At 44.7% G+C, this 8201-nt stretch overlaps 1 long non-coding RNA gene across 1 annotated transcript; it reads right to left on the reverse strand.

The window, feature by feature from the left end:
* Window positions 1–1715: 1715 nt before the first annotated feature.
* Window positions 1716–8162, reverse strand: LOC135979942 (uncharacterized). Its single transcript, XR_010597180.1, has 4 exons — window positions 7591–8162; window positions 7035–7161; window positions 6412–6525; window positions 1716–6078 (listed from the first exon to the last, which is right to left on the reverse strand). It is a non-coding gene; the product is annotated as an uncharacterized LOC135979942 (long non-coding RNA).
* Between the last annotated feature and the right edge of the window lie 39 nt (window positions 8163–8201).

Here is an 8201-nt window from a genome sequence, read left to right on the forward strand (position 1 = left end):
GAGTTTCATATCACTGGACTTGGAAGAATTAGACTTTTATCGGTTGATGTCTGTAAATGTTGATTTCACACAAACCAGGAAAAAATACTCCCATTGCTAATAACTGAAATTTACCAATAGGCCCAGTAAGAACAATGCTGCCTGAGAACGTATTAGACATTGATTTAAGAATATTTCCTCTGCATATTTTGACATGTGATGTTGACAATCTCTATTTTAATGGGTATGAAGCTTTAACTTTTTGAATCTGTCTCTACTGTCATTAAATAGTTATTGTCTGACCCAAATATTGTCTGATCCCGCCCTAAATCTCCCACCACTGTGAACATTTAAATTGATAACAATTGGAATGAAATGCTTAAAGGCCAGATTTTTGTGAAAGTTTAAATCAATAAATATAAAATTGCTTAAAAATAAAAATTCTGCCAAGCCTGACTATCCCACCTTAGACACACAACTCCACACAGGGAGCCATGGCCATAGAGAACCCCCAGGAAAGTCTCCAGGAGGAAGCTCCATGTCCCATTTGTCTGCAGTATTTCACAGAAGCTGTCACTCTGCAGTGCAGGCACGTCAGCCAGTGCTGGGAGGGATCCGATACAGCCGTCTCCTGCCCTCAGAAACTGTGCAACAGAGAAACGTCAGGCTGAACATGCAGCTGGCAAACATGGTAGAAATCGCCAATCGGCTGAGTTTACAAGCAGCAAAGGGAGCAGGAGACGGGGTGTGTGGGGAACACCAGGAGACTCTGAAACTTCTGTGAAGAGGATCAAACCCCCATCTGTCTGGTTTGCCATCTGTCCTGGGCTCACAGAACTCACACGGTGGTTCCCATAGAGGAAGCTGCCCAGGAGTACAAGGTAGGGAATTGCTGTCACGTTTAATGGGTAATGACTTTGGATTTTAATTACAGGCTAATTTCACTGAAAGTTGCCTGGCAGAGGCATGATGCATCATTCAGCTCTGTAAACCCTTCATGGTATGGGAGATGCTGCAACAAAATAACTGATTTGACAGAGAGGCAACAGAGGCAAGTCTGTAACGATAACTGATGTGGGGAAATGTCCTCTGAGATTCTGATGGGAATTCCTGAAAATCTTCATCATATACAGTATTCTACCAATCCCAAACAAGCAGACACATCACCCACCAAGTTAATGATACTTCAGTTCTTACCCAAATACCCGCTTACAGCCAATTCTTGTTAATGAAACAACCATTTATTAAAAGAAGAAAAGACAGTATTGGCTAAAAGGTCATTAGACATACAAATGCAAACAGAGTCCTTAGGTCAGCTTCACCATAGAGATGGCACGTTAGAATTGAAGAGAGTCCTTTTCAGTATCATTTCATCATGTTCTAGTCCAATATCCAAATGTTCAATATCAGGGCAGTCCAGAGGGGACTGAAGATCTCAGTCTTACGACTCAAACGCCTCCTAAATAAAGCTTTAAAAGATCTGAGATAAAAGGATCAGGTCTCAAGAGTTTATATAGACATTTTTGCAGCCTCTCGACAGCAGGCAGTCCTTGGGTGAACAATAGGTTTTGGAAGTAACCTCCTACTTCACAAACATCACAGGTAATAAAACTACATGGATTAACATAAGGTAATTAGCAACAGAGGGTCCTGTGGCACCTTTAAGACTAACAGAAATATTGGGAGCATAAGCTTTCGTGGGTAAGAACCTCACTTCTTCAGATGCAAGTCTTGCATCTGAAGAAGTGAGGTTCTTACCCACGAAAGCTTATGCTCCCAATACTTCTGTTAGTCTTAAAGGTGCCGCTGGACCCTCTGTTGCTTTTTACAGATTCAGACTAACACGGCAACCTCTCTGATACATAAGGTAATTAATTATCCATGAAGCCGTTCATAGACAGTTTACCACAAACTTTAAAGAGCTATATATATACACAATGACATTATTACACCCAAGTTTAATCTAAATGTTAACATTTCCCTCTTGTATGGATTGCTTGATGTTTAACAAGGCCGGACCTCCATATGAAACATTTTCCACAGTCTAAGCACTTGTGGGGTCTCTCTCCTGTGTGGATTACCTGATGTGCCAGAAGATTTGATCTTTGTTTGAAACTTTTCCCACAATCTAAGCACTTGTGGGGTCTCTCTCCAGTGTGGACTGTCTGATGTGCCATAAGATATGATCTTTGCATGAAACTTTTCCCACAGTCCAAACATTTATGGGATTTCTCTCCAGTGTGGATTAACTGATGTCTAACAAGAACTGACCTATGTATGAAACTTTTCCCACAGTTTAAGCATTTATGGGATCTCTCTCCGGTGTGGACTGCTTGATGTTTAACAAGGTCTGACCTCCGTATGAAACTTTTCCCACAATCTAAGCACTTGTGGGGTCTCTCTCCAGTGTGGACTGTCTGATGTGCCATAAGATATGATCTTTGCATGAAACTTTTCCCACAGTCCAAACATTTATGGGATTTCTCTCCAGTGTGGATTAACTGATGTTTAACAAGAAATGACCTATGTATGAAACTTTTCCCACAGTTTAAGCATTTATGGGATCTCTCTCCGGTGTGGACTGCTTGATGTTTAACAAGGTCTGACCTCCGTATGAAACTTTTCCCACAGTCTAAGCACTTATGAGGTCTCTCTCCAGTGTGGACTGCCTGATGATTAAGTAGGATTGACCTCTGTATGAAACTTTTTCCACAGTCTAAGCACTTATGGGGTCTCTCTCCAGTGTGGACTGCTTGATGTGCCAGAAGATTTGATATTTGTGTGAAACTTTTCCCACAGTCCAAACATTTATGGGATTTCTCTCCTGTGTGGATTATCTGATGTTTAACAAGGGTTGACCTCTGTATGAAACTTTTCCCACAGTCTAAGCACTTATGGGATCTCTCTCCAGTGTGGATTGCCTGATGTGCCATAAGATTTGACCTCCGTATGAAACTTTTCCCACAGATTAAGCATTTATGGGGTCTCTCTCCAGTGTGGATTGCCTTATGTGCCATAAGATTTGATCTTTGTGTGAAACTTTTCCCACAGTCCAAACATTTATGGGATTTCTCTCCTGTGTGTATTGCCTGATGATGAAGTAGGGTTGACCTCTGTATGAAACTTTTTCCACAGTCTAAGCACTTATGGGGTCTCTCTCCAGTGTGGATTGCTTTATGTGCCATAAGTGTTGATCTTTGTGCAAAACTTTTCCCACAGTCCAAACATTTATGGGATTTCTCTCCTGTGTGGACTGCTTGATGTCTAACAAGGTCTGACCTCTGTATGAAACTTTTCCCACAGTCTAAGCACTTATGAGGTCTCTCTCCTGTGTGAATTGCCCGATGATCAAGTAGGGCTGAACTCCGTATGAAACTTTTTCCACAGTCTAAGCACTTATGGGGTCTGTCCCTAGTGTGGACGCCTTGATGTTTAACAAGGTTTGACCTCCATATGAAACTTTTTCCACAGATTAAGCACCTATGTGGTCTCTCGCCAGTGTGGATTGCCTTATGTGCCATAAGATTTGATCTTTGTGTGAAACTTTTCCCACAGTCCAAACATTTATGGGATTTCTCTCTTGTGTGGATTGCCTGATGATCAAGTAGGGTTGACCTCCGTATGAAACTTTTCCCACAAATTAAGCACTTATGGGGTCTCTCTCCAGTGTGGATTGCCTTATGTGCCATAAGAGTTGATCTTTGTGCGAAACTTTTCCCACAGTCCAAACATTTATGGGATTTCTCTCCTGTGTGTATTGCATGATGTTTAAGAAGGGCTGACCTCCGTTTGAAACTTTTTCCACAGTCTAAGCACTTATGGGGTCTCTCTCCAGTGTGGACTGCTTGATGTATAAGAAGGGCTGACCTCCGTATGAAACTTTTCCCACAGATTAAGCACTTATGGGGTCTCTCTCCAGTGTGGATTGCCTGATGTACAACAAGGTGTGACTTCTGTATGAAACTTTTTCCACAGTCTAAGCACTTATGGGGTCTCTCTCCAGTGTGGATTGCCAGATGTTTAACAAGGTCTGACTTCCGTATGAAACTTTTTCCACAGATTAAGCACTTGTGGGGTCTCTCTCCTGTGTGGATTACCTGATGTGCCAGAAGATTTGATCTTTGTTTGAAACTTTTCCCACAATCTAAGCACTTGTGGGGTCTCTCTCCAGTGTGGACTGTCTGATGTGCCATAAGATATGATCTTTGCATGAAACTTTTCCCACAGTCCAAACATTTATGGGATTTCTCTCCAGTGTGGATTAACTGATGTCTAACAAGAACTGACCTATGTATGAAACTTTTCCCACAGTTTAAGCATTTATGGGATCTCTCTCCGGTGTGGACTGCTTGATGTTTAACAAGGTCTGACCTCCGTATGAAACTTTTCCCACAATCTAAGCACTTGTGGGGTCTCTCTCCAGTGTGGACTGTCTGATGTGCCATAAGATATGATCTTTGCATGAAACTTTTCCCACAGTCCAAACATTTATGGGATTTCTCTCCAGTGTGGATTAACTGATGTTTAACAAGAACTGACCTATGTATGAAACTTTTCCCACAGTTTAAGCAATTATGGGATCTCTCTCCGGTGTGGACTGCTTGATGTTTAACAAGGTCTGACCTCCGTATGAAACTTTTCCCACAGTCTAAGCACTTATGAGGTCTCTCTCCAGTGTGGACTGCCTGATGATTAAGTAGGATTGACCTCTGTATGAAACTTTTTCCACAGTCTAAGCACTTATGGGGTCTCTCTCCAGTGTGGACTGCTTGATGTGCCAGAAGATTTGATTTTGTGTGAAACTTTTCCCACAGTCCAAACATTTATGGGATTTCTCTCCTGTGTGGATTATCTGATGTTTAACAAGGGTTGACCTCTGTATGAAACTTTTCCCACAGTCTAAGCACTTATGGGATCTCTCTCCAGTGTGGATTGCCTGATGTGCCATAAGATTTGACCTCCGTATGAAACTTTTCCCACAGATTAAGCATTTATGGGGTCTCTCTCCAGTGTGGATTGCCTTATGTGCCATAAGATTTGATCTTTGTGTGAAACTTTTCCCACAGTCCAAACATTTATGGGATTTCTCTCCTGTGTGGACTGCTTGATGTCTAACAAGGTCTGACCTCTGTATGAAACTTTTCCCACAGTCTAAGCACTTATGAGGTCTCTCTCCTGTGTGAATTGCCCGATGATCAAGTAGGGCTGAACTCCGTATGAAACTTTTTCCACAGTCTAAGCACTTATGGGGTCTGTCCCTAGTGTGGACGCCTTGATGTTTAACAAGGTTTGACCTCCATATGAAACTTTTTCCACAGATTAAGCACCTATGTGGTCTCTCGCCAGTGTGGATTGCCTTATGTGCCATAAGATTTGATCTTTGTGTGAAACTTTTCCCACAGTCCAAACATTTATGGGATTTCTCTCTTGTGTGGATTGCCTGATGATCAAGTAGGGTTGACCTCCGTATGAAACTTTTCCCACAAATTAAGCACTTATGGGGTCTCTCTCCAGTGTGGATTGCCTTATGTGCCATAAGAGTTGATCTTTGTGCGAAACTTTTCCCACAGTCCAAACATTTATGGGATTTCTCTCCTGTGTGTATTGCATGATGTTTAAGAAGGGCTGACCTCCGTTTGAAACTTTTTCCACAGTCTAAGCACTTATGGGGTCTCTCTCCAGTGTGGACTGCTTGATGTATAAGAAGGGCTGACCTCCGTATGAATCTTTTCCCACAGATTAAGCACTTATGGGGTCTCTCTCCAGTGTGGATTGCCTGATGTACAACAAGGTGTGACTTCTGTATGAAACTTTTTCCACAGTCTAAGCACTTATGGGGTCTCTCTCCAGTGTGGATTGCCAGATGTTTAACAAGGTCTGACTTCCGTATGAAACTTTTTCCACAGATTAAGCACTTGTGGGGTCTCTCTCCTGTGTGGATTCGCTGATGTAAAATGAGGTGTGACCACCACATGAAACTTTTTCCACAGTCTAAGCACTTATGGGATCTTCTCACAAAGGTCCCCTGTGATTCCCCGTGCCCAGGAACTTCCTGCTGTTGATTCCCCTCCTCGTTCTCACTCACTCTCTCGTCACCTGCTGGGAGAGAGAGAATCCAGACAGAAGTCATTGTGCTGGGGAGAAATTAAAAGGAATAGCAGCAAGGAAAATCCCCAAACCCCTGAAGCTGCACAGACGGAGCAATTGGATTCTGCCTCCACTTCCCACCCAAAAGTTCACAGAGAAGGAAAGTTCAGAAGGAAACTCCTGCAGGTAACAGGAGAGGTGGAAAGCGATGTCAGTCATATCTGCTGATTGTAGCCCTGCCCTGTGTGAAATGAGGAAGGAACTAAGGGCACTTATTGATACCACATTTTTGGGATTCTCAAATTTGTCCTTCATTCCCCAGATGGTTTGTGTGTCTGTCCTCACCTGTGTGGGCGCCTCTCGGGATCTCTCTTTCCTCACAGGCCTGGAGATCGGGCACCCACGGCTCTTCCCCTTGTTCCAGCCGGGTGATCAGGTCCGGTTTGGGAAGGGGGAATCCTGTGCAGGGAGTGAAATCAGATCAGATCAGGGTGCATGGAGGATTGAGAGAACGTCTGTCAGAAAGGACATTCTGTGAGCGGAACCTGTCCCTGTACTGTGCTGGGGAATGTGGAATCTAAGAGGACGGGAACGTGGTCACTGAGACCCCCTCGGGGGAGGCAGACATATGGCGAGGTGTGGAGAATTGTGACGCACACCCAGCTCTAGTGTTAAACCCCTGCCTATTTCTAAACCCGTGGAACCCAGAGCCCTCCACATGGCTGCAGCTGTTCCCTAGTAGGAGGGAGAAGAGGGATTCTGTGAGCAACCGAGAAACAACACAGACAGGACAATACACGGATTCTCCACCTTGCAAACTAGGGGGGTCGGGATGATTTAGTATGTGTCTTAGGTTTTGACACCCTGGTCTCATTGGAGAGTAATGAGGGAAGAACCTGACCAGAGTCAGACACACAGATCCCCCCACACACCAACTTCCAATAACCAAGGGGCCAGAATTCCCTTACCCAGCGAGGTCACCATCTCGTAGTTCTCCCACATGACATCCCTGTAGAGGGCTCTCTGAGTGGGGTCCAGCAGAGCCCCCTGCCCCTGGGTGAAATACACAGCCACCTCCTCGAAGGTCACCAGCATCTGAAACAACAAGAATCCCCCACTCAAAACCTGCTGCCCCACCCACAATACCACTAATCATGGGAGGGAGAGACAGAGAAGCAGAATCTTCCCCGCACGCTGCTCAGAGCATCCAGGAGGCTTCAGGGAGTGGGTAAAAGGTGAGAGCTCCTTGTCCCCCCCACAGTACATGGAGGTGGGCAGGGTCTTTTCATTTACCACATGCCTGCCAGCCACAGGCTGATATGGGAAGCAGAGCTCTGAGCTGGGGACAGGGAGAGGAATACCAACTGCATCCCTTCGTATTTCACAGCAGCCTCTGGCCAGTGGGGTCAGGCTCCAGCACTAGGAGTCTGGTCAGTTTTCCCAGCCCTGCCCAGCGGGGTGTTTCCTGGTTTAGAAATACAATACCCCTCCCCCACCACCAAAAGCTCCCTAAAAATCGCCTACCTGAGCTGGCTCCATCACAGACATATCCCTTCCCTGTCCCCTGGAAGATGGGACAAACTGGAGCGAAACGTGGGCGTGATTCCTCAGCCTGTTGGGGCGAGAGGGGCGATGGGGGAGGTTACAGAAGGGGCTTGAGTCCATGTCACCCCCTGATTTCCCCCAGGCTCTCTCTCTGCAGACAGATGCTAAGATTCTAGGACTCTACCATGCTGGGAAAAAACCCAGTTAGTTCATTACCACCCCGGCTGAAGGGATATTAAAGAAGGGATTAACAGTGATTCCCCCAAGTGACAGTGACCCCCTCATAATTTGTCCCCCGCACTTTAATATCCAACAGTTTCACCAAGTACCAAAATCTTTTGGGTCTTCTGTTAAAACTTGTAAGCTACTGTCTGTAGAAACCATTGATTATATCTATCCTGTGAAAGATACTTTACTACTATGTAAAACTTACAAACAAGTTAACTGACTTTGTTCTTGAAGTAATTGATACAATGCAAACAAACACTATAAGCCGTTAAGTGACTTTCACTTCATTCAATGGCTCCTAGGACGGACCCCCACCCTCTGTGATTAAAGGGCCGGGAGTCTCAAATGAATTAGCACACACC

Source organism: Chrysemys picta, unplaced genomic scaffold (assembly GCF_011386835.1).
Source record: "Chrysemys picta bellii isolate R12L10 unplaced genomic scaffold, ASM1138683v2 scaf1418, whole genome shotgun sequence".
Lineage (NCBI taxonomy): Eukaryota > Metazoa > Chordata > Testudines > Emydidae > Chrysemys > Chrysemys picta.